The sequence below is a fragment of the Hyla sarda genome, unplaced genomic scaffold (genome assembly GCF_029499605.1).
Source record: "Hyla sarda isolate aHylSar1 unplaced genomic scaffold, aHylSar1.hap1 scaffold_188, whole genome shotgun sequence".
Taxonomy (NCBI): Eukaryota; Metazoa; Chordata; class Amphibia; order Anura; family Hylidae; genus Hyla; species Hyla sarda.
Window position 1 is genome coordinate 266,075 of NW_026608532.1, and position 23,359 is coordinate 289,433.

Below are 23,359 nucleotides of genomic sequence, written 5' to 3' on the forward strand. Positions count from 1 at the left end.
AAGAAAGATTCCTACTTTCATTGCTACCTGCTTGCTGGCTAGCCAGCTAGCCAGCCCTGTGGGCCTTGCTGCTGCTGCTGCTGCAGCCAAAAAACAAAAGGTGGTGCTGCTGCTGCTTCTGCTGCTGCTTGTGTCTGGCCGCTGTTGGAGCGTCCAGGCACAGGACTTCTGCTGCTGCTGACTAAATGGCCTCCTTAATTGGATCATTTGAGTAGCCAGCACACCTGTGCAGGTAGGGCATGACATGATAGGCAGCTGCCTTGATAGCGGGTGGGTGCTGAATGTTCCTAATTGACAAAATAAGATTAATGCTTATGAAGAAATATAAAATCTCATCCCTTCCCCAATATCGCGCCACACCCCTACCCCTTAATTCCCTGGTTGAACTTGATGGACATATGTCTTTTTTCGACCGTACTAACTATGTAACTATGTAACATAACATGGGGGGGGGGGGGGTCTCCTGGCTGTTCACACAGGTGTGTCATTGCTGTACATTGACCATGCATTGCTTCTGTGGTATTGCAAAGGCAAAGACAAATGCTTCCAGCCATCCATTGCACTAATGGATTGGTCATCAGCTGGCTGTCTATGTCCCGCATCAATATAGACCAAAGTACAGAGGGTTAGGCTATGCTATTGTGCACCTACCTGATGCATCAGAAGGTGCGAGGCCCTTGCTAAATTCTGTGCACAGACTTTGAGATCTATGCTTTAGACTGTATCTAAACCTGCTCCAACATGGACTGACATTCTGGCCTACTTTCAGCCGATGCGACTTGTCTGTCGCTGAACAGTCGCTTTTTATGTATTCAGCACCTATGTATAATGTTGTAAAAATGCTCTAGAAGCTAAAGTCGCAGAAATGTCACACATATTTGGCCTGCAACTTTCTGTGCGACAAATTCAGACAGGAAAAATCAGTATAAATCCTTAGAAAATTATCCCCCAGTGTCTCCATCTGCTGGCGGTATTGAATAAGCATTGCTGCACTGATGGGGTATGCATTAGACGAAAAAAAAGAAGAAAAAGAAGAATAATACGCCCAGAAAAGAGGCGAAAAGGAGAAAAACGTAAAAAAACGTGAAAAAAAAGTAAGAGGAAGAGAAGGGAAAAAAGGTGGAAATGGGTTTAAAAGTGATTTCGGCGGAGAAATATATATATATATATATATATATATATATATATATATACGCGCACACACACACATATATATATAAACGTATTCTCCGTTGAGATATTGCAGCCGCTGCTGTGTCCAGGCCCAGGAGCCTTAGCACTGTGCTGTGATGTCACTCAATACCACTGACATCACTAGGTGTAAACAACATCTCTCCTTTGCTGTGTATGTGACTATGGAGCTGTTTGGTGATGTCGTCTATTATGGCCTTCATAGAAGCAACAGGAGATTGTTGCATCCATCTAGAACCCTCAGAACTACAGTGCTATGATGTCACTCACTTCCACAGGCCTTGCAGAGTGTAAACAACAACAACCCAGCTTTGTTGTGTATGTAACCATAGGGATTTGTGATGTCACCTAGAACCTTCACAGCAGCGACAGCTTTATGAGGAGCATCAGCACTGCTCTGCCTGAGCAGAACCATCACCGCCATAGGTTGTCAAATAACCCGGGTTTAACCCACACAGGTAAGTCCAATGGGGTGCAGGCATGTCCTCTATGCTTACAGCTTCCCGTGGGTGTTGGTTTGATACCGTTTGGGGACAGCCAAGGAGGCATCTGCAGGCAACAAAGGTAGGCGTGTGCTTGTGTGTGTGTTTCCTATGCAGATCCTAAGCCCAGTGTCACATGCAAGTAGGAGGAGTAAGAAGGGTTCCTGGCAAATCCGGGTTATGGATTGCATTTAAAAAGGCCCCGTGGGAGTGCAATGGGCCCCTGTCTTGCTGCTTAGCAATAATGGTATGGGTTTAGGTTCTGCTGTGTGTACTGGTGGTTGACTGCCCCCCAGCCCAGAGTGTGCATGGAAAATTGTCTGGCAGCCTCCCTGACAGCAAGCAGTGATAGTGCCCATGAAGGGGACCTTGTTGGGCCCGCCCCTTTCACGGTTATCGCTTCTCGGCCTTTTGGCTAAGATCAAGTGTAGTATCTGTTCTTATCAGTTTAATATCTGATACGTCCCCTATCTGGGGACCATATATTAAATGGATTTTTGAGAACGGGGGCCGATTTCGAAGCTTGCTTCCGTCGCCCTATGCATTGACCCGATATGGCAGTATCTTCGGGTACAGTGCACCACCCCCTTACAGGGTTAAAAAGAAAGATTCCTACTTTCATTGCTACCTGCTTGCTGGCTAGCCAGCTAGCCAGCCCTGTGGGCCTTGCTGCTGCTGCTGCTGCAGCCAAAAAACAAAAGGTGGTGCTGCTGCTGCTTCTGCTTCTGCTTGTGTCTGGCCGCTGTTGGAGCGTCCAGGCACAGGACTTCTGCTGCTGCTGACTAAATGGCCTCCTTAATTGGATCATTTGAGTAGCCAGCACACCTGTGCAGGTAGGGCATGACATGATAGGCAGCTGCCTTGATAGCGGGTGGGTGCTGAATGTTCCTAATTGACAAAATAAGATTAATGCTTATGAAGAAATATAAAATCTCATCCCTTCCCCAATATCGCGCCACACCCCTACCCCTTAATTCCCTGGTTGAACTTGATGGACATATGTCTTTTTTCGACCGTACTAACTATGTAACTATGTAACATAACATGGGGGGGGGGGGGTCTCCTGGCTGTTCACACAGGTGTGTCATTGCTGTACATTGACCATGCATTGCTTCTGTGGTATTGTAAAGGCAAAGACAAATGCTTCCAGCCATCCATTGCACTAATGGATTGGTCATCAGCTGGCTGTCTATGTCCCGCATCAATATAGACCAAAGTACAGAGGGTTAGGCTATGCTATTGTGCACCTACCTGATGCATCAGAAGGTGCGAGGCCCTTGCTAAATTCTGTGCACAGACTTTGAGATCTATGCTTTAGACTGTATCTAAACCTGCTCCAACATGGACTGACATTCTGGCCTACTTTCAGCCGATGCGACTTGTCTGTCGCTGAACAGTCGCTTTTTATGTATTCAGCACCTATGTATAATGTTGTAAAAATGCTCTAGAAGCTAAAGTCGCAGAAATGTCACACATATTTGGCCTGCAACTTTCTGTGCGACAAATTCAGACAGGAAAAATCAGTATAAATCCTTAGAAAATTATCCCCCAGTGTCTCCATCTGCTGGCGGTATTGAATAAGCATTGCTGCACTGATGGGGTATGCATTAGACGAAAAAAAAGAAGAAAAAGAAGAATAATACGCCCAGAAAAGAGGCGAAAAGGAGAAAAACGTAAAAAAACGTGAAAAAAAAGTAAGAGGAAGAGAAGGGAAAAAAAGGTGGAAATGGGTTTAAAAGTGATTTCGGCGGAGAAATATATATATATATATATATATATATATATATATATATATATATATATATACGCGCACACACACACATATATATAAACGTATTCTCCGTTGAGATATTGCAGCCGCTGCTGTGTCCAGGCCCAGGAGCCTTAGCACTGTGCTGTGATGTCACTCAATACCACTGACATCACTAGGTGTAAACAACATCTCTCCTTTGCTGTGTATGTGACTATGGAGCTGTTTGGTGATGTCGTCTAATATGGCCTTCATAGAAGCAACAGGAGATTGTTGCATCCATCTAGAACCCTCAGAACTACAGTGCTATGATGTCACTCACTTCCACAGGCCTTGCAGAGTGTAAACAACAACAACCCAGCTTTGTTGTGTATGTAACCATAGGGATTTGTGATGTCACCTAGAACCTTCACAGCAGCGACAGCTTTATGAGGAGCATCAGCACTGCTCTGCCTGAGCAGAACCATCACCGCCATAGGTTGTCAAATAACCCGGGTTTAACCCACACAGGTAAGTCCAATGGGGTGCAGGCATGTCCTCTATGCTTACAGCTTCCCGTGGGTGTTGGTTTGATACCGTTTGGGGACAGCCAAGGAGGCATCTGCAGGCAACAAAGGTAGGTGTGTGCTTGTGTGTGTGTTTCCTATGCAGATCCTAAGCCCAGTGTCACATGCAAGTAGGAGGAGTAAGAAGGGTTCCTGGCAAATCCGGGTTATGGATTGCATTTAAAAAGGCCCCGTGGGAGTGCAATGGGCCCCTGTCTTGCTGCTTAGCAATAATGGTATGGGTTTAGGTTCTGCTGTGTGTACTGGTGGTTGACTGCCCCCCAGCCCAGAGTGTGCATGGAAAATTGTCTGGCAGCCTCCCTGACAGCAAGCAGTGATAGTGCCCATGAAGGGGACCTTGTTGGGCCCGCCCCTTTCACGGTTATCGCTTCTCGGCCTTTTGGCTAAGATCAAGTGTAGTATCTGTTCTTATCAGTTTAATATCTGATACGTCCCCTATCTGGGGACCATATATTAAATGGATTTTTGAGAACGGGGGCCGATTTCGAAGCTTGCTTCCGTCGCCCTATGCATTGACCCGATATGGCAGTATCTTCGGGTACAGTGCACCACCCCCTTACAGGGTTAAAAAGAAAGATTCCTACTTTCATTGCTACCTGCTTGCTGGCTAGCCAGCTAGCCAGCCCTGTGGGCCTTGCTGCTGCTGCTGCTGCAGCCAAAAAACAAAAGGTGGTGCTGCTGCTGCTTCTGCTTCTGCTTGTGTCTGGCCGCTGTTGGAGCGTCCAGGCACAGGACTTCTGCTGCTGCTGACTAAATGGCCTCCTTAATTGGATCATTTGAGTAGCCAGCACACCTGTGCAGGTAGGGCATGACATGATAGGCAGCTGCCTTGATAGCGGGTGGGTGCTGAATGTTCCTAATTGACAAAATAAGATTAATGCTTATGAAGAAATATAAAATCTCATCCCTTCCCCAATATCGCGCCACACCCCTACCCCTTAATTCCCTGGTTGAACTTGATGGACATATGTCTTTTTTCGACCGTACTAACTATGTAACTATGTAACATAACATGGGGGGGGGGGGGGGTCTCCTGGCTGTTCACACAGGTGTGTCATTGCTGTACATTGACCATGCATTGCTTCTGTGGTATTGCAAAGGCAAAGACAAATGCTTCCAGCCATCCATTGCACTAATGGATTGGTCATCAGCTGGCTGTCTATGTCCCGCATCAATATAGACCAAAGTACAGAGGGTTAGGCTATGCTATTGTGCACCTACCTGATGCATCAGAAGGTGCGAGGCCCTTGCTAAATTCTGTGCACAGACTTTGAGATCTATGCTTTAGACTGTATCTAAACCTGCTCCAACATGGACTGACATTCTGGCCTACTTTCAGCCGATGCGACTTGTCTGTCGCTGAACAGTCGCTTTTTATGTATTCAGCACCTATGTATAATGTTGTAAAAATGCTCTAGAAGCTAAAGTCGCAGAAATGTCACACATATTTGGCCTGCAACTTTCTGTGCGACAAATTCAGACAGGAAAAATCAGTATAAATCCTTAGAAAATTATCCCCCAGTGTCTCCATCTGCTGGCGGTATTGAATAAGCATTGCTGCACTGATGGGGTATGCATTAGACGAAAAAAAAGAAGAAAAAGAAGAATAATACGCCCAGAAAAGAGGCGAAAAGGAGAAAAACGTAAAAAAACGTGAAAAAAAAGTAAGAGGAAGAGAAGGGAAAAAAAGGTGGAAATGGGTTTAAAAGTGATTTCGGCGGAGAAATATATATATATATATATATATATATATATATATATATATATACGCGCACACACACACATATATATAAACGTATTCTCCGTTGAGATATTGCAGCCGCTGCTGTGTCCAGGCCCAGGAGCCTTAGCACTGTGCTGTGATGTCACTCAATACCACTGACATCACTAGGTGTAAACAACATCTCTCCTTTGCTGTGTATGTGACTATGGAGCTGTTTGGTGATGTCGTCTATTATGGCCTTCATAGAAGCAACAGGAGATTGTTGCATCCATCTAGAACCCTCAGAACTACAGTGCTATGATGTCACTCACTTCCACAGGCCTTGCAGAGTGTAAACAACAACAACCCAGCTTTGTTGTGTATGTAACCATAGGGATTTGTGATGTCACCTAGAACCTTCACAGCAGCGACAGCTTTATGAGGAGCATCAGCACTGCTCTGCCTGAGCAGAACCATCACCGCCATAGGTTGTCAAATAACCCGGGTTTAACCCACACAGGTAAGTCCAATGGGGTGCAGGCATGTCCTCTATGCTTACAGCTTCCCGTGGGTGTTGGTTTGATACCGTTTGGGGACAGCCAAGGAGGCATCTGCAGGCAACAAAGGTAGGTGTGTGCTTGTGTGTGTGTTTCCTATGCAGATCCTAAGCCCAGTGTCACATGCAAGTAGGAGGAGTAAGAAGGGTTCCTGGCAAATCCGGGTTATGGATTGCATTTAAAAAGGCCCCGTGGGAGTGCAATGGGCCCCTGTCTTGCTGCTTAGCAATAATGGTATGGGTTTAGGTTCTGCTGTGTGTACTGGTGGTTGACTGCCCCCCAGCCCAGAGTGTGCATGGAAAATTGTCTGGCAGCCTCCCTGACAGCAAGCAGTGATAGTGCCCATGAAGGGGACCTTGTTGGGCCCGCCCCTTTCACGGTTATCGCTTCTCGGCCTTTTGGCTAAGATCAAGTGTAGTATCTGTTCTTATCAGTTTAATATCTGATACGTCCCCTATCTGGGGACCATATATTAAATGGATTTTTGAGAACGGGGGCCGATTTCGAAGCTTGCTTCCGTCGCCCTATGCATTGACCCGATATGGCAGTATCTTCGGGTACAGTGCACCACCCCCTTACAGGGTTAAAAAGAAAGATTCCTACTTTCATTGCTACCTGCTTGCTGGCTAGCCAGCTAGCCAGCCCTGTGGGCCTTGCTGCTGCTGCTGCTGCAGCCAAAAAACAAAAGGTGGTGCTGCTGCTGCTTCTGCTTCTGCTTGTGTCTGGCCGCTGTTGGAGCGTCCAGGCACAGGACTTCTGCTGCTGCTGACTAAATGGCCTCCTTAATTGGATCATTTGAGTAGCCAGCACACCTGTGCAGGTAGGGCATGACATGATAGGCAGCTGCCTTGATAGCGGGTGGGTGCTGAATGTTCCTAATTGACAAAATAAGATTAATGCTTATGAAGAAATATAAAATCTCATCCCTTCCCCAATATCGCGCCACACCCCTACCCCTTAATTCCCTGGTTGAACTTGATGGACATATGTCTTTTTTCGACCGTACTAACTATGTAACTATGTAACATAACATGGGGGGGGGGGGGTCTCCTGGCTGTTCACACAGGTGTGTCATTGCTGTACATTGACCATGCATTGCTTCTGTGGTATTGCAAAGGCAAAGACAAATGCTTCCAGCCATCGATTGCACTAATGGATTGGTCATCAGCTGGCTGTCTATGTCCCGCATCAATATAGACCAAAGTACAGAGGGTTAGGCTATGCTATTGTGCACCTACCTGATGCATCAGAAGGTGCGAGGCCCTTGCTAAATTCTGTGCACAGACTTTGAGATCTATGCTTTAGACTGTATCTAAACCTGCTCCAACATGGACTGACATTCTGGCCTACTTTCAGCCGATGCGACTTGTCTGTCGCTGAACAGTCGCTTTTTATGTATTCAGCACCTATGTATAATGTTGTAAAAATGCTCTAGAAGCTAAAGTCGCAGAAATGTCACACATATTTGGCCTGCAACTTTCTGTGCGACAAATTCAGACAGGAAAAATCAGCATAAATCCTTAGAAAATTATCCCCCAGTGTCTCCATCTGCTGGCGGTATTGAATAAGCATTGCTGCACTGATGGGGTATGCATTAGACGAAAAAAAAGAAGAAAAAGAAGAATAATACGCCCAGAAAAGAGGCGAAAAGGAGAAAAACGTAAAAAAACGTGAAAAAAAAGTAAGAGGAAGAGAAGGGAAAAAAAGGTGGAAATGGGTTTAAAAGTGATTTCGGCGGAGAAATATATATATATATATATATATATATATATATATATATATACGCGCACACACACACATATATATAAACGTATTCTCCGTTGAGATATTGCAGCCGCTGCTGTGTCCAGGCCCAGGAGCCTTAGCACTGTGCTGTGATGTCACTCAATACCACTGACATCACTAGGTGTAAACAACATCTCTCCTTTGCTGTGTATGTGACTATGGAGCTGTTTGGTGATGTCGTCTATTATGGCCTTCATAGAAGCAACAGGAGATTGTTGCATCCATCTAGAACCCTCAGAACTACAGTGCTATGATGTCACTCACTTCCACAGGCCTTGCAGAGTGTAAACAACAACAACCCAGCTTTGTTGTGTATGTAACCATAGGGATTTGTGATGTCACCTAGAACCTTCACAGCAGCGACAGCTTTATGAGGAGCATCAGCACTGCTCTGCCTGAGCAGAACCATCACCGCCATAGGTTGTCAAATAACCCGGGTTTAACCCACACAGGTAAGTCCAATGGGGTGCAGGCATGTCCTCTATGCTTACAGCTTCCCGTGGGTGTTGGTTTGATACCGTTTGGGGACAGCCAAGGAGGCATCTGCAGGCAACAAAGGTAGGTGTGTGCTTGTGTGTGTGTTTCCTATGCAGATCCTAAGCCCAGTGTCACATGCAAGTAGGAGGAGTAAGAAGGGTTCCTGGCAAATCCGGGTTATGGATTGCATTTAAAAAAGCCCCGTGGGAGTGCAATGGGCCCCTGTCTTGCTGCTTAGCAATAATGGTATGGGTTTAGGTTCTGCTGTGTGTACTGGTGGTTGACTGCCCCCCAGCCCAGAGTGTGCATGGAAAATTGTCTGGCAGCCTCCCTGACAGCAAGCAGTGATAGTGCCCATGAAGGGGACCTTGTTGGGCCCGCCCCTTTCACGGTTATCGCTTCTCGGCCTTTTGGCTAAGATCAAGTGTAGTATCTGTTCTTATCAGTTTAATATCTGATACGTCCCCTATCTGGGGACCATATATTAAATGGATTTTTGAGAACGGGGGCCGATTTCGAAGCTTGCTTCCGTCGCCCTATGCATTGACCCGATATGGCAGTATCTTCGGGTACAGTGCACCACCCCCTTACAGGGTTAAAAAGAAAGATTCCTACTTTCATTGCTACCTGCTTGCTGGCTAGCCAGCTAGCCAGCCCTGTGGGCCTTGCTGCTGCTGCTGCTGCAGCCAAAAAACAAAAGGTGGTGCTGCTGCTGCTTCTGCTTCTGCTTGTGTCTGGCCGCTGTTGGAGCGTCCAGGCACAGGACTTCTGCTGCTGCTGACTAAATGGCCTCCTTAATTGGATCATTTGAGTAGCCAGCACACCTGTGCAGGTAGGGCATGACATGATAGGCAGCTGCCTTGATAGCGGGTGGGTGCTGAATGTTCCTAATTGACAAAATAAGATTAATGCTTATGAAGAAATATAAAATCTCATCCCTTCCCCAATATCGCGCCACACCCCTACCCCTTAATTCCCTGGTTGAACTTGATGGACATATGTCTTTTTTCGACCGTACTAACTATGTAACTATGTAACATAACATGGGGGGGGGGGGGTCTCCTGGCTGTTCACACAGGTGTGTCATTGCTGTACATTGACCATGCATTGCTTCTGTGGTATTGCAAAGGCAAAGACAAATGCTTCCAGCCATCCATTGCACTAATGGATTGGTCATCAGCTGGCTGTCTATGTCCCGCATCAATATAGACCAAAGTACAGAGGGTTAGGCTATGCTATTGTGCACCTACCTGATGCATCAGAAGGTGCGAGGCCCTTGCTAAATTCTGTGCACAGACTTTGAGATCTATGCTTTAGACTGTATCTAAACCTGCTCCAACATGGACTGACATTCTGGCCTACTTTCAGCCGATGCGACTTGTCTGTCGCTGAACAGTCGCTTTTTATGTATTCAGCACCTATGTATAATGTTGTAAAAATGCTCTAGAAGCTAAAGTCGCAGAAATGTCACACATATTTGGCCTGCAACTTTCTGTGCGACAAATTCAGACAGGAAAAATCAGTATAAATCCTTAGAAAATTATCCCCCAGTGTCTCCATCTGCTGGCGGTATTGAATAAGCATTGCTGCACTGATGGGGTATGCATTAGACGAAAAAAAAGAAGAAAAAGAAGAATAATACGCCCAGAAAAGAGGCGAAAAGGAGAAAAACGTAAAAAAACGTGAAAAAAAAGTAAGAGGAAGAGAAGGGAAAAAAAGGTGGAAATGGGTTTAAAAGTGATTTCGGCGGAGAAATATATATATATATATATATATATATATATATATATATATATATATATACGCGCACACACACACACATATATATAAACGTATTCTCCGTTGAGATATTGCAGCCGCTGCTGTGTCCAGGCCCAGGAGCCTTAGCACTGTGCTGTGATGTCACTCAATACCACTGACATCACTAGGTGTAAACAACATCTCTCCTTTGCTGTGTATGTGACTATGGAGCTGTTTGGTAATGTCGTCTATTATGGCCTTCATAGAAGCAACAGGAGATTGTTGCATCCATCTAGAACCCTCAGAACTACAGTGCTATGATGTCACTCACTTCCACAGGCCTTGCAGAGTGTAAACAACAACAACCCAGCTTTGTTGTGTATGTAACCATAGGGATTTGTGATGTCACCTAGAACCTTCACAGCAGCGACAGCTTTATGAGGAGCATCAGCACTGCTCTGCCTGAGCAGAACCATCACCGCCATAGGTTGTCAAATAACCCGGGTTTAACCCACACAGGTAAGTCCAATGGGGTGCAGGCATGTCCTCTATGCTTACAGCTTCCCGTGGGTGTTGGTTTGATACCGTTTGGGGACAGCCAAGGAGGCATCTGCAGGCAACAAAGGTAGGTGTGTGCTTGTGTGTGTGTTTCCTATGCAGATCCTAAGCCCAGTGTCACATGCAAGTAGGAGGAGTAAGAAGGGTTCCTGGCAAATCCGGGTTATGGATTGCATTTAAAAAGGCCCCGTGGGAGTGCAATGGGCCCCTGTCTTGCTGCTTAGCAATAATGGTATGGGTTTAGGTTCTGCTGTGTGTACTGGTGGTTGACTGCCCCCCAGCCCAGAGTGTGCATGGAAAATTGTCTGGCAGCCTCCCTGACAGCAAGCAGTGATAGTGCCCATGAAGGGGACCTTGTTGGGCCCGCCCCTTTCACGGTTATCGCTTCTCGGCCTTTTGGCTAAGATCAAGTGTAGTATCTGTTCTTATCAGTTTAATATCTGATACGTCCCCTATCTGGGGACCATATATTAAATGGATTTTTGAGAACGGGGGCCGATTTCGAAGCTTGCTTCCGTCGCCCTATGCATTGACCCGATATGGCAGTATCTTCGGGTACAGTGCACCACCCCCTTACAGGGTTAAAAAGAAAGATTCCTACTTTCATTGCTACCTGCTTGCTGGCTAGCCAGCTAGCCAGCCCTGTGGGCCTTGCTGCTGCTGCTGCTGCAGCCAAAAAACAAAAGGTGGTGCTGCTGCTGCTTCTGCTTCTGCTTGTGTCTGGCCGCTGTTGGAGCGTCCAGGCACAGGACTTCTGCTGCTGCTGACTAAATGGCCTCCTTAATTGGATCATTTGAGTAGCCAGCACACCTGTGCAGGTAGGGCATGACATGATAGGCAGCTGCCTTGATAGCGGGTGGGTGCTGAATGTTCCTAATTGACAAAATAAGATTAATGCTTATGAAGAAATATAAAATCTCATCCCTTCCCCAATATCGCGCCACACCCCTACCCCTTAATTCCCTGGTTGAACTTGATGGACATATGTCTTTTTTCGACCGTACTAACTATGTAACTATGTAACATAACATGGGGGGGGGGGGGTCTCCTGGCTGTTCACACAGGTGTGTCATTGCTGTACATTGACCATGCATTGCTTCTGTGGTATTGCAAAGGCAAAGACAAATGCTTCCAGCCATCCATTGCACTAATGGATTGGTCATCAGCTGGCTGTCTATGTCCCGCATCAATATAGACCAAAGTACAGAGGGTTAGGCTATGCTATTGTGCACCTACCTGATGCATCAGAAGGTGCGAGGCCCTTGCTAAATTCTGTGCACAGACTTTGAGATCTATGCTTTAGACTGTATCTAAACCTGCTCCAACATGGACTGACATTCTGGCCTACTTTTAGCCGATGCGACTTGTCTGTCGCTGAACAGTCGCTTTTTATGTATTCAGCACCTATGTATAATGTTGTAAAAATGCTCTAGAAGCTAAAGTCGCAGAAATGTCACACATATTTGGCCTGCAACTTTCTGTGCGACAAATTCAGACAGGAAAAATCAGTATAAATCCTTAGAAAATTATCCCCCAGTGTCTCCATCTGCTGGCGGTATTGAATAAGCATTGCTGCACTGATGGGGTATGCATTAGACGAAAAAAAAGAAGAAAAAGAAGAATAATACGCCCAGAAAAGAGGCGAAAAGGAGAAAAACGTAAAAAAACGTGAAAAAAAAGTAAGAGGAAGAGAAGGGAAAAAAAGGTGGAAATGGGTTTAAAAGTGATTTCGGCGGAGAAATATATATATATATATATATATATATATATATATATATATATATATATATATATACGCGCACACACACACATATATATAAACGTATTCTCCGTTGAGATATTGCAGCCGCTGCTGTGTCCAGGCCCAGGAGCCTTAGCACTGTGCTGTGATGTCACTCAATACCACTGACATCACTAGGTGTAAACAACATCTCTCCTTTGCTGTGTATGTGACTATGGAGCTGTTTGGTGATGTCGTCTATTATGGCCTTCATAGAAGCAACAGGAGATTGTTGCATCCATCTAGAACCCTCAGAACTACAGTGCTATGATGTCACTCACTTCCACAGGCCTTGCAGAGTGTAAACAACAACAACCCAGCTTTGTTGTGTATGTAACCATAGGGATTTGTGATGTCACCTAGAACCTTCACAGCAGCGACAGCTTTATGAGGAGCATCAGCACTGCTCTGCCTGAGCAGAACCATCACCGCCATAGGTTGTCAAATAACCCGGGTTTAACCCACACAGGTAAGTCCAATGGGGTGCAGGCATGTCCTCTATGCTTACAGCTTCCCGTGGGTGTTGGTTTGATACCGTTTGGGGACAGCCAAGGAGGCATCTGCAGGCAACAAAGGTAGGTGTGTGCTTGTGTGTGTGTTTCCTATGCAGATCCTAAGCCCAGTGTCACATGCAAGTAGGAGGAGTAAGAAGGGTTCCTGGCAAATCCGGGTTATGGATTGCATTTAAAAAGGCCCCGTGGGAGTGCAATGGGCCCCTGTCTTGCTGCTTAGCAATAATGGTATGGGTTTAGGTTCTGCTGTGTGTACTGGTGGTTGACTGCCCCCCAGCCCAGAGTGTGCATGGAAAATTGTCTGGCAGCCTCCCTGACAGCAAGCAGTGATAGTGCCCATGAAGGGGACCTTGTTGGGCCCGCCCCTTTCACGGTTATCGCTTCTCGGCCTTTTGGCTAAGATCAAGTGTAGTATCTGTTCTTATCAGTTTAATATCTGATACGTCCCCTATCTGGGGACCATATATTAAATGGATTTTTGAGAACGGGGGCCGATTTCGAAGCTTGCTTCCGTCGCCCTATGCATTGACCCGATATGGCAGTATCTTCGGGTACAGTGCACCACCCCCTTACAGGGTTAAAAAGAAAGATTCCTACTTTCATTGCTACCTGCTTGCTGGCTAGCCAGCTAGCCAGCCCTGTGGGCCTTGCTGCTGCTGCTGCTGCAGCCAAAAAACAAAAGGTGGTGCTGCTGCTGCTTCTGCTTCTGCTTGTGTCTGGCCGCTGTTGGAGCGTCCAGGCACAGGACTTCTGCTGCTGCTGACTAAATGGCCTCCTTAATTGGATCATTTGAGTAGCCAGCACACCTGTGCAGGTAGGGCATGACATGATAGGCAGCTGCCTTGATAGCGGGTGGGTGCTGAATGTTCCTAATTGACAAAATAAGATTAATGCTTATGAAGAAATATAAAATCTCATCCCTTCCCCAATATCGCGCCACACCCCTACCCCTTAATTCCCTGGTTGAACTTGATGGACATATGTCTTTTTTCGACCGTACTAACTATGTAACTATGTAACATAACATGGGGGGGGGGGGGGTCTCCTGGCTGTTCACACAGGTGTGTCATTGCTGTACATTGACCATGCATTGCTTCTGTGGTATTGCAAAGGCAAAGACAAATGCTTCCAGCCATCCATTGCACTAATGGATTGGTCATCAGCTGGCTGTCTATGTCCCGCATCAATATAGACCAAAGTACAGAGGGTTAGGCTATGCTATTGTGCACCTACCTGATGCATCAGAAGGTGCGAGGCCCTTGCTAAATTCTGTGCACAGACTTTGAGATCTATGCTTTAGACTGTATCTAAACCTGCTCCAACATGGACTGACATTCTGGCCTACTTTCAGCCGATGCGACTTGTCTGTCGCTGAACAGTCGCTTTTTATGTATTCAGCACCTATGTATAATGTTGTAAAAATGCTCTAGAAGCTAAAGTCGCAGAAATGTCACACATATTTGGCCTGCAACTTTCTGTGCGACAAATTCAGACAGGAAAAATCAGTATAAATCCTTAGAAAATTATCCCCCAGTGTCTCCATCTGCTGGCGGTATTGAATAAGCATTGCTGCACTGATGGGGTATGCATTAGACGAAAAAAAAGAAGAAAAAGAAGAATAATACGCCCAGAAAAGAGGCGAAAAGGAGAAAAACGTAAAAAAACGTGAAAAAAAAGTAAGAGGAAGAGAAGGGAAAAAAAGGTGGAAATGGGTTTAAAAGTGATTTCGGCGGAGAAATATATATATATATATATATATATATATATATATATGTATATATATATATATATATAATATATATATATATATATATATATATATCTCTAACTACTACTATCTATCTATATATATAAACGTATTCTCCGTTGAGATATTGCAGCCGCTGCTGTGTCCAGGCCCAGGAGCCTTAGCACTGTGCTGTGATGTCACTCAATACCACTGACATCACTAGGTGTAAACAACATCTCTCCTTTGCTGTGTATGTGACTATGGAGCTGTTTGGTGATGTCGTCTATTATGGCCTTCATAGAAGCAACAGGAGATTGTTGCATCCATCTAGAACCCTCAGAACTACAGTGCTATGATGTCACTCACTTCCACAGGCCTTGCAGAGTGTAAACAACAACAACCCAGCTTTGTTGTGTATGTAACCATAGGGATTTGTGATGTCACCTAGAACCTTCACAGCAGCGACAGCTTTATGAGGAGCATCAGCACTGCTCTGCCTGAGCAGAACCATCACCGCCATAGGTTGTCAAATAACCCGGGTTTAACCCACACAGGTAAGTCCAATGGGGTGCAGGCATGTCCTCTATGCTTACAGCTTCCCGTGGGTGTTGGTTTGATACCGTTTGGGGACAGCCAAGGAGGCATCTGCAGGCAACAAAGGTAGGTGTGTGCTTGTGTGTGTGTTTCCTATGCAGATCCTAAGCCCAGTGTCACATGCAAGTAGGAGGAGTAAGAAGGGTTCCTGGCAAATCCGGGTTATGGATTGCATTTAAAAAGGCCCCGTGGGAGTGCAATGGGCCCCTGTCTTGCTGCTTAGCAATAATGGTATGGGTTTAGGTTCTGCTGTGTGTACTGGTGGTTGACTGCCCCCCAGCCCAGAGTGTGCATGGAAAATTGTCTGGCAGCCTCCCTGACAGCAAGCAGTGATAGTGCCCATGAAGGGGACCTTGTTGGGCCCGCCCCTTTCACGGTTATCGCTTCTCGGCCTTTTGGCTAAGATCAAGTGTAGTATCTGTTCTTATCAGTTTAATATCTGATACGTCCCCTATCTGGGGACCATATATTAAATGGATTTTTGAGAACGGGGGCCGATTTCGAAGCTTGCTTCCGTCGCCCTATGCATTGACCCGATATGGCAGTATCTTCGGGTACAGTGCACCACCCCCTTACAGGGTTAAAAAGAAAGATTCCTACTTTCATTGCTACCTGCTTGCTGGCTAGCCAGCTAGCCAGCCCTGTGGGCCTTGCTGCTGCTGCTGCTGCAGCCAAAAAACAAAAGGTGGTGCTGCTGCTGCTTCTGCTTCTGCTTGTGTCTGGCCGCTGTTGGAGCGTCCAGGCACAGGACTTCTGCTGCTGCTGACTAAATGGCCTCCTTAATTGGATCATTTGAGTAGCCAGCACACCTGTGCAGGTAGGGCATGACATGATAGGCAGCTGCCTTGATAGCGGGTGGGTGCTGAATGTTCCTAATTGACAAAATAAGATTAATGCTTATGAAGAAATATAAAATCTCATCCCTTCCCCAATATCGCGCCACACCCCTACCCCTTAATTCCCTGGTTGAACTTGATGGACATATGTCTTTTTTCGACCGTACTAACTATGTAACTATGTAACATAACATGGGGGGGGGGGGGTCTCCTGGCTGTTCACACAGGTGTGTCATTGCTGTACATTGACCATGCATTGCTTCTGTGGTATTGCAAAGGCAAAGACAAATGCTTCCAGCCATCCATTGCACTAATGGATTGGTCATCAGCTGGCTGTCTATGTCCCGCATCAATATAGACCAAAGTACAGAGGGTTAGGCTATGCTATTGTGCACCTACCTGATGCATCAGAAGGTGCGAGGCCCTTGCTAAATTCTGTGCACAGACTTTGAGATCTATGCTTTAGACTGTATCTAAACCTGCTCCAACATGGACTGACATTCTGGCCTACTTTCAGCCGATGCGACTTGTCTGTCGCTGAACAGTCGCTTTTTATGTATTCAGCACCTATGTATAATGTTGTAAAAATGCTCTAGAAGCTAAAGTCGCAGAAATGTCACACATATTTGGCCTGCAACTTTCTGTGCGACAAATTCAGACAGGAAAAATCAGTATAAATCCTTAGAAAATTATCCCCCAGTGTCTCCATCTGCTGGCGGTATTGAATAAGCATTGCTGCACTGATGGGGTATGCATTAGACGAAAAAAAAGAAGAAAAAGAAGAATAATACACCCAGAAAAGAGGCGAAAAGGAGAAAAACGTAAAAAAACGTGAAAAAAAAGTAAGAGGAAGAGAAGGGAAAAAAAGGTGGAAATGGGTTTAAAAGTGATTTCGGCGGAGAAATATATATATATATATATATATATATATATATATATATATACGCGCACACACACACATATATATAAACGTATTCTCCGTTGAGATATTGCAGCCGCTGCTGTGTCCAGGCCCAGGAGCCTTAGCACTGTGCTGTGATGTCACTCAATACCACTGACATCACTAGGTGTAAACAACATCTCTCCTTTGCTGTGTATGTGACTATGGAGCTGTTTGGTGATGTCGTCTATTATGGCCTTCATAGAAGCAACAGGAGATTGTTGCATCCATCTAGAACCCTCAGAACTACAGTGCTATGATGTCACTCACTTCCACAGGCCTTGCAGAGTGTAAACAACAACAACCCAGCTTTGTTGTGTATGTAACCATAGGGATTTGTGATGTCACCTAGAACCTTCACAGCAGCGACAGCTTTATGAGGAGCATCAGCACTGCTCTGCCTGAGCAGAACCATCACCGCCATAGGTTGTCAAATAACCCGGGTTTAACCCACACAGGTAAGTCCAATGGGGTGCAGGCATGTCCTCTATGCTTACAGCTTCCCGTGGGTGTTGGTTTGATACCGTTTGGGGACAGCCAAGGAGGCATCTGCAGGCAACAAAGGTAGGTGTGTGCTTGTGTGTGTGTTTCCTATGCAGATCCTAAGCCCAGTGTCACATGCAAGTAGGAGGAGTAAGAAGGGTTCCTGGCAAATCCGGGTTATGGATTGCATTTAAAAAGGCCCCGTGGGAGTGCAATGGGCCCCTGTCTTGCTGCTTAGCAATAATTGTATGGGTTTAGGTTCTGCTGTGTGTACTGGTGGTTGACTGCCCCCCAGCCCAGAGTGTGCATGGAAAATTGTCTGGCAGCCTCCCTGACAGCAAGCAGTGATAGTGCCCATGAAGGGGACCTTGTTGGGCCCGCCCCTTTCACGGTTATCGCTTCTCGGCCTTTTGGCTAAGATCAAGTGTAGTATCTGTTCTTATCAGTTTAATATCTGATACGTCCCCTATCTGGGGACCATATATTAAATGGATTTTTGAGAACGGGGGCCGATTTCGAAGCTTGCTTCCGTCGCCCTATGCATTGACCCGATATGGCAGTATCTTCGGGTACAGTGCACCACCCCCTTACAGGGTTAAAAAGAAAGATTCCTACTTTCATTGCTACCTGCTTGCTGGCTAGCCAGCTAGCCAGCCCTGTGGGCCTTGCTGCTGCTGCTGCTGCAGCCAAAAAACAAAAGGTGGTGCTGCTGCTGCTTCTGCTTCTGCTTGTGTCTGGCCGCTGTTGGAGCGTCCAGGCACAGGACTTCTGCTGCTGCTGACTAAATGGCCTCCTTAATTGGATCATTTGAGTAGCCAGCACACCTGTGCAGGTAGGGCATGACATGATAGGCAGCTGCCTTGATAGCGGGTGGGTGCTGAATGTTCCTAATTGACAAAATAAGATTAATGCTTATGAAGAAATATAAAATCTCATCCCTTCCCCAATATCGCGCCACACCCCTACCCCTTAATTCCCTGGTTGAACTTGATGGACATATGTCTTTTTTCGACCGTACTAACTATGTAACTATGTAACATAACATGGGGGGGGGGGGGTCTCCTGGCTGTTCACACAGGTGTGTCATTGCTGTACATTGACCATGCATTGCTTCTGTGGTATTGCAAAGGCAAAGACAAATGCTTCCAGCCATCCATTGCACTAATGGATCGGTCATCAGCTGGCTGTCTATGTCCCGCATCAATATAGACCAAAGTACAGAGGGTTAGGCTATGCTATTGTGCACCTACCTGATGCATCAGAAGGTGCGAGGCCCTTGCTAAATTCTGTGCACAGACTTTGAGATCTATGCTTTAGACTGTATCTAAACCTGCTCCAACATGGACTGACATTCTGGCCTACTTTCAGCCGATGCGACTTGTCTGTCGCTGAACAGTCGCTTTTTATGTATTCAGCACCTATGTATAATGTTGTAAAAATGCTCTAGAAGCTAAAGTCGCAGAAATGTCACACATATTTGGCCTGCAACTTTCTGTGCGACAAATTCAGACAGGAAAAATCAGTATAAATCCTTAGAAAATTATCCCCCAGTGTCTCCATCTGCTGGCGGTATTGAATAAGCATTGCTGCACTGATGGGGTATGCATTAGACGAAAAAAAAGAAGAAAAAGAAGAATAATACGCCCAGAAAAGAGGCGAAAAGGAGAAAAACGTAAAAAAACGTGAAAAAAAAGTAAGAGGAAGAGAAGGGAAAAAAAGGTGGAAATGGGTTTAAAAGTGATTTCGGCGGAGAAATATATATATATATATATATATATATATATATATATATATATACGCGCACACACACACATATATATAAACGTATTCTCCGTTGAGATATTGCAGCCGCTGCTGTGTCCAGGCCCAGGAGCCTTAGCACTGTGCTGTGATGTCACTCAATACCACTGACATCACTAGGTGTAAACAACATCTCTCCTTTGCTGTGTATGTGACTATGGAGCTGTTTGGTGATGTCGTCTATTATGGCCTTCATAGAAGCAACAGGAGATTGTTGCATCCATCTAGAACCCTCAGAACTACAGTGCTATGATGTCACTCACTTCCACAGGCCTTGCAGAGTGTAAACAACAACAACCCAGCTTTGTTGTGTATGTAACCATAGGGATTTGTGATGTCACCTAGAACCTTCACAGCAGCGACAGCTTTATGAGGAGCATCAGCACTGCTCTGCCTGAGCAGAACCATCACCGCCATAGGTTGTCAAATAACCCGGGTTTAACCCACACAGGTAAGTCCAATGGGGTGCAGGCATGTCCTCTATGCTTACAGCTTCCCGTGGGTGTTGGTTTGATACCGTTTGGGGACAGCCAAGGAGGCATCTGCAGGCAACAAAGGTAGGTGTGTGCTTGTGTGTGTGTTTCCTATGCAGATCCTAAGCCCAGTGTCACATGCAAGTAGGAGGAGTAAGAAGGGTTCCTGGCAAATCCGGGTTATGGATTGCATTTAAAAAGGCCCCGTGGGAGTGCAATGGGCCCCTGTCTTGCTGCTTAGCAATAATGGTATGGGTTTAGGTTCTGCTGTGTGTACTGGTGGTTGACTGCCCCCCAGCCCAGAGTGTGCATGGAAAATTGTCTGGCAGCCTCCCTGACAGCAAGCAGTGATAGTGCCCATGAAGGGGACCTTGTTGGGCCCGCCCCTTTCACGGTTATCGCTTCTCGGCCTTTTGGCTAAGATCAAGTGTAGTATCTGTTCTTATCAGTTTAATATCTGATACGTCCCCTATCTGGGGACCATATATTAAATGGATTTTTGAGAACGGGGGCCGATTTCGAAGCTTGCTTCCGTCGCCCTATGCATTGACCCGATATGGCAGTATCTTCGGGTACAGTGCACCACCCCCTTACAGGGTTAAAAAGAAAGATTCCTACTTTCATTGCTACCTGCTTGCTGGCTAGCCAGCTAGCCAGCCCTGTGGGCCTTGCTGCTGCTGCTGCTGCAGCCAAAAAACAAAAGGTGGTGCTGCTGCTGCTTCTGCTTCTGCTTGTGTCTGGCCGCTGTTGGAGCGTCCAGGCACAGGACTTCTGCTGCTGCTGACTAAATGGCCTCCTTAATTGGATCATTTGAGTAGCCAGCACACCTGTGCAGGTAGGGCATGACATGATAGGCAGCTGCCTTGATAGCGGGTGGGTGCTGAATGTTCCTAATTGACAAAATAAGATTAATGCTTATGAAGAAATATAAAATCTCATCCCTTCCCCAATATCGCGCCACACCCCTACCCCTTAATTCCCTGGTTGAACTTGATGGACATATGTCTTTTTTCGACCGTACTAACTATGTAACTATGTAACATAACATGGGGGGGGGGGGGGTCTCCTGGCTGTTCACACAGGTGTGTCATTGCTGTACATTGACCATGCATTGCTTCTGTGGTATTGCAAAGGCAAAGACAAATGCTTCCAGCCATCCATTGCACTAATGGATTGGTCATCAGCTGGCTGTCTATGTCCCGCATCAATATAGACCAAAGTACAGAGGGTTAGGCTATGCTATTGTGCACCTACCTGATGCATCAGAAGGTGCGAGGCCCTTGCTAAATTCTGTGCACAGACTTTGAGATCTATGCTTTAGACTGTATCTAAACCTGCTCCAACATGGACTGACATTCTGGCCTACTTTCAGCCGATGCGACTTGTCTGTCGCTGAACAGTCGCTTTTTATGTATTCAGCACCTATGTATAATGTTGTAAAAATGCTCTAGAAGCTAAAGTCGCAGAAATGTCACACATATTTGGCCTGCAACTTTCTGTGCGACAAATTCAGACAGGAAAAATCAGTATAAATCCTTAGAAAATTATCCCCCAGTGTCTCCATCTGCTGGCGGTATTGAATAAGCATTGCTGCACTGATGGGGTATGCATTAGACGAAAAAAAAGAAGAAAAAGAAGAATAATACGCCCAGAAAAGAGGCGAAAAGGAGAAAAACGTAAAAAAACGTGAAAAAAAAGTAAGAGGAAGAGAAGGGAAAAAAAGGTGGAAATGGGTTTAAAAGTGATTTCGGCGGAGAAATATATATATATATATATATATATATATATATATATATATACGCGCACACACACACATATATATAAACGTATTCTCCGTTGAGATATTGCAGCCGCTGCTGTGTCCAGGCCCAGGAGCCTTAGCACTGTGCTGTGATGTCACTCAATACCACTGACATCACTAGGTGTAAACAACATCTCTCCTTTGCTGTGTATGTGACTATGGAGCTGTTTGGTGATGTCGTCTATTATGGCCTTCATAGAAGCAACAGGAGATTGTTGCATCCATCTAGAACCCTCAGAACTACAGTGCTATGATGTCACTCACTTCCACAGGCCTTGCAGAGTGTAAACAACAACAACCCAGCTTTGTTGTGTATGTAACCATAGGGATTTGTGATGTCACCTAGAACCTTCACAGCAGCGACAGCTTTATGAGGAGCATCAGCACTGCTCTGCCTGAGCAGAACCATCACCGCCATAGGTTGTCAAATAACCCGGGTTTAACCCACACAGGTAAGTCCAATGGGGTGCAGGCATGTCCTCTATGCTTACAGCTTCCCGTGGGTGTTGGTTTGATACCGTTTGGGGACAGCCAAGGAGGCATCTGCAGGCAACAAAGGTAGGTGTGTGCTTGTGTGTGTGTTTCCTATGCAGATCCTAAGCCCAGTGTCACATGCAAGTAGGAGGAGTAAGAAGGGTTCCTGGCAAATCCGGGTTATGGATTGCATTTAAAAAGGCCCCGTGGGAGTGCAATGGGCCCCTGTCTTGCTGCTTAGCAATAATGGTATGGGTTTAGGTTCTGCTGTGTGTACTGGTGGTTGACTGCCCCCCAGCCCAGAGTGTGCATGGAAAATTGTCTGGCAGCCTCCCTGACAGCAAGCAGTGATAGTGCCCATGAAGGGGACCTTGTTGGGCCCGCCCCTTTCACGGTTATCGCTTCTCGGCCTTTTGGCTAAGATCAAGTGTAGTATCTGTTCTTATCAGTTTAATATCTGATACGTCCCCTATCTGGGGACCATATATTAAATGGATTTTTGAGAACGGGGGCCGATTTCGAAGCTTGCTTCCGTCGCCCTATGCATTGACCCGATATGGCAGTATCTTCGGGTACAGTGCACCACCCCCTTACAGGGTTAAAAAGAAAGATTCCTACTTTCATTGCTACCTGCTTGCTGGCTAGCCAGCTAGCCAGCCCTGTGGGCCTTGCTGCTGCTGCTGCTGCAGCCAAAAAACAAAAGGTGGTGCTGCTGCTGCTTCTGCTTCTGCTTGTGTCTGGCCGCTGTTGGAGCGTCCAGGCACAGGACTTCTGCTGCTGCTGACTAAATGGCCTCCTTAATTGGATCATTTGAGTAGCCAGCACACCTGTGCAGGTAGGGCATGACATGATAGGCAGCTGCCTTGATAGCGGGTGGGTGCTGAATGTTCCTAATTGACAAAATAAGATTAATGCTTATGAAGAAATATAAAATCTCATCCCTTCCCCAATATCGCGCCACACCCCTACCCCTTAATTCCCTGGTTGAACTTGATGGACATATGTCTTTTTTCGACCGTACTAACTATGTAACTATGTAACATAACATGGGGGGGGGGGGTCTCCTGGCTGTTCACACAGGTGTGTCATTGCTGTACATTGACCATGCATTGCTTCTGTGGTATTGCAA

The 23,359-nt window shown here is 46.1% G+C and overlaps 10 non-coding genes across 10 annotated transcripts; all 10 read left to right on the forward strand.

Annotated features, from left to right (window-relative positions):
• The first annotated feature begins 2,068 nt into the window (after positions 1-2,068).
• Positions 2,069-2,259, forward strand: LOC130315524 (U2 spliceosomal RNA). Its single transcript, XR_008863003.1, has one exon. It is a non-coding gene; the product is annotated as a U2 spliceosomal RNA (small nuclear RNA).
• Positions 2,260-4,352: 2,093 nt separating this feature from the next.
• LOC130315526 (U2 spliceosomal RNA) lies at positions 4,353-4,543 on the forward strand. The gene has a single exon (XR_008863005.1). It is a non-coding gene; the product is annotated as a U2 spliceosomal RNA (small nuclear RNA).
• Positions 4,544-6,630: 2,087 nt separating this feature from the next.
• Positions 6,631-6,821, forward strand: LOC130315527 (U2 spliceosomal RNA). The gene has a single exon (XR_008863006.1). It is a non-coding gene; the product is annotated as a U2 spliceosomal RNA (small nuclear RNA).
• A 2,083-nt stretch (positions 6,822-8,904) lies between these two features.
• On the forward strand, positions 8,905-9,095 carry LOC130315528 (U2 spliceosomal RNA). Its single transcript, XR_008863007.1, has one exon. It is a non-coding gene; the product is annotated as a U2 spliceosomal RNA (small nuclear RNA).
• Positions 9,096-11,188: 2,093 nt separating this feature from the next.
• LOC130315530 (U2 spliceosomal RNA) lies at positions 11,189-11,379 on the forward strand. The gene has a single exon (XR_008863008.1). It is a non-coding gene; the product is annotated as a U2 spliceosomal RNA (small nuclear RNA).
• Positions 11,380-13,476: 2,097 nt separating this feature from the next.
• LOC130315531 (U2 spliceosomal RNA) lies at positions 13,477-13,667 on the forward strand. The gene has a single exon (XR_008863009.1). It is a non-coding gene; the product is annotated as a U2 spliceosomal RNA (small nuclear RNA).
• A 2,135-nt stretch (positions 13,668-15,802) lies between these two features.
• Positions 15,803-15,993, forward strand: LOC130315532 (U2 spliceosomal RNA). Its single transcript, XR_008863010.1, has one exon. It is a non-coding gene; the product is annotated as a U2 spliceosomal RNA (small nuclear RNA).
• A 2,083-nt stretch (positions 15,994-18,076) lies between these two features.
• Positions 18,077-18,267, forward strand: LOC130315533 (U2 spliceosomal RNA). The gene has a single exon (XR_008863011.1). It is a non-coding gene; the product is annotated as a U2 spliceosomal RNA (small nuclear RNA).
• Positions 18,268-20,352: 2,085 nt separating this feature from the next.
• Positions 20,353-20,543, forward strand: LOC130315534 (U2 spliceosomal RNA). The gene has a single exon (XR_008863012.1). It is a non-coding gene; the product is annotated as a U2 spliceosomal RNA (small nuclear RNA).
• Positions 20,544-22,627: 2,084 nt separating this feature from the next.
• Positions 22,628-22,818, forward strand: LOC130315536 (U2 spliceosomal RNA). Its single transcript, XR_008863013.1, has one exon. It is a non-coding gene; the product is annotated as a U2 spliceosomal RNA (small nuclear RNA).
• Positions 22,819-23,359: the final 541 nt, after the last annotated feature.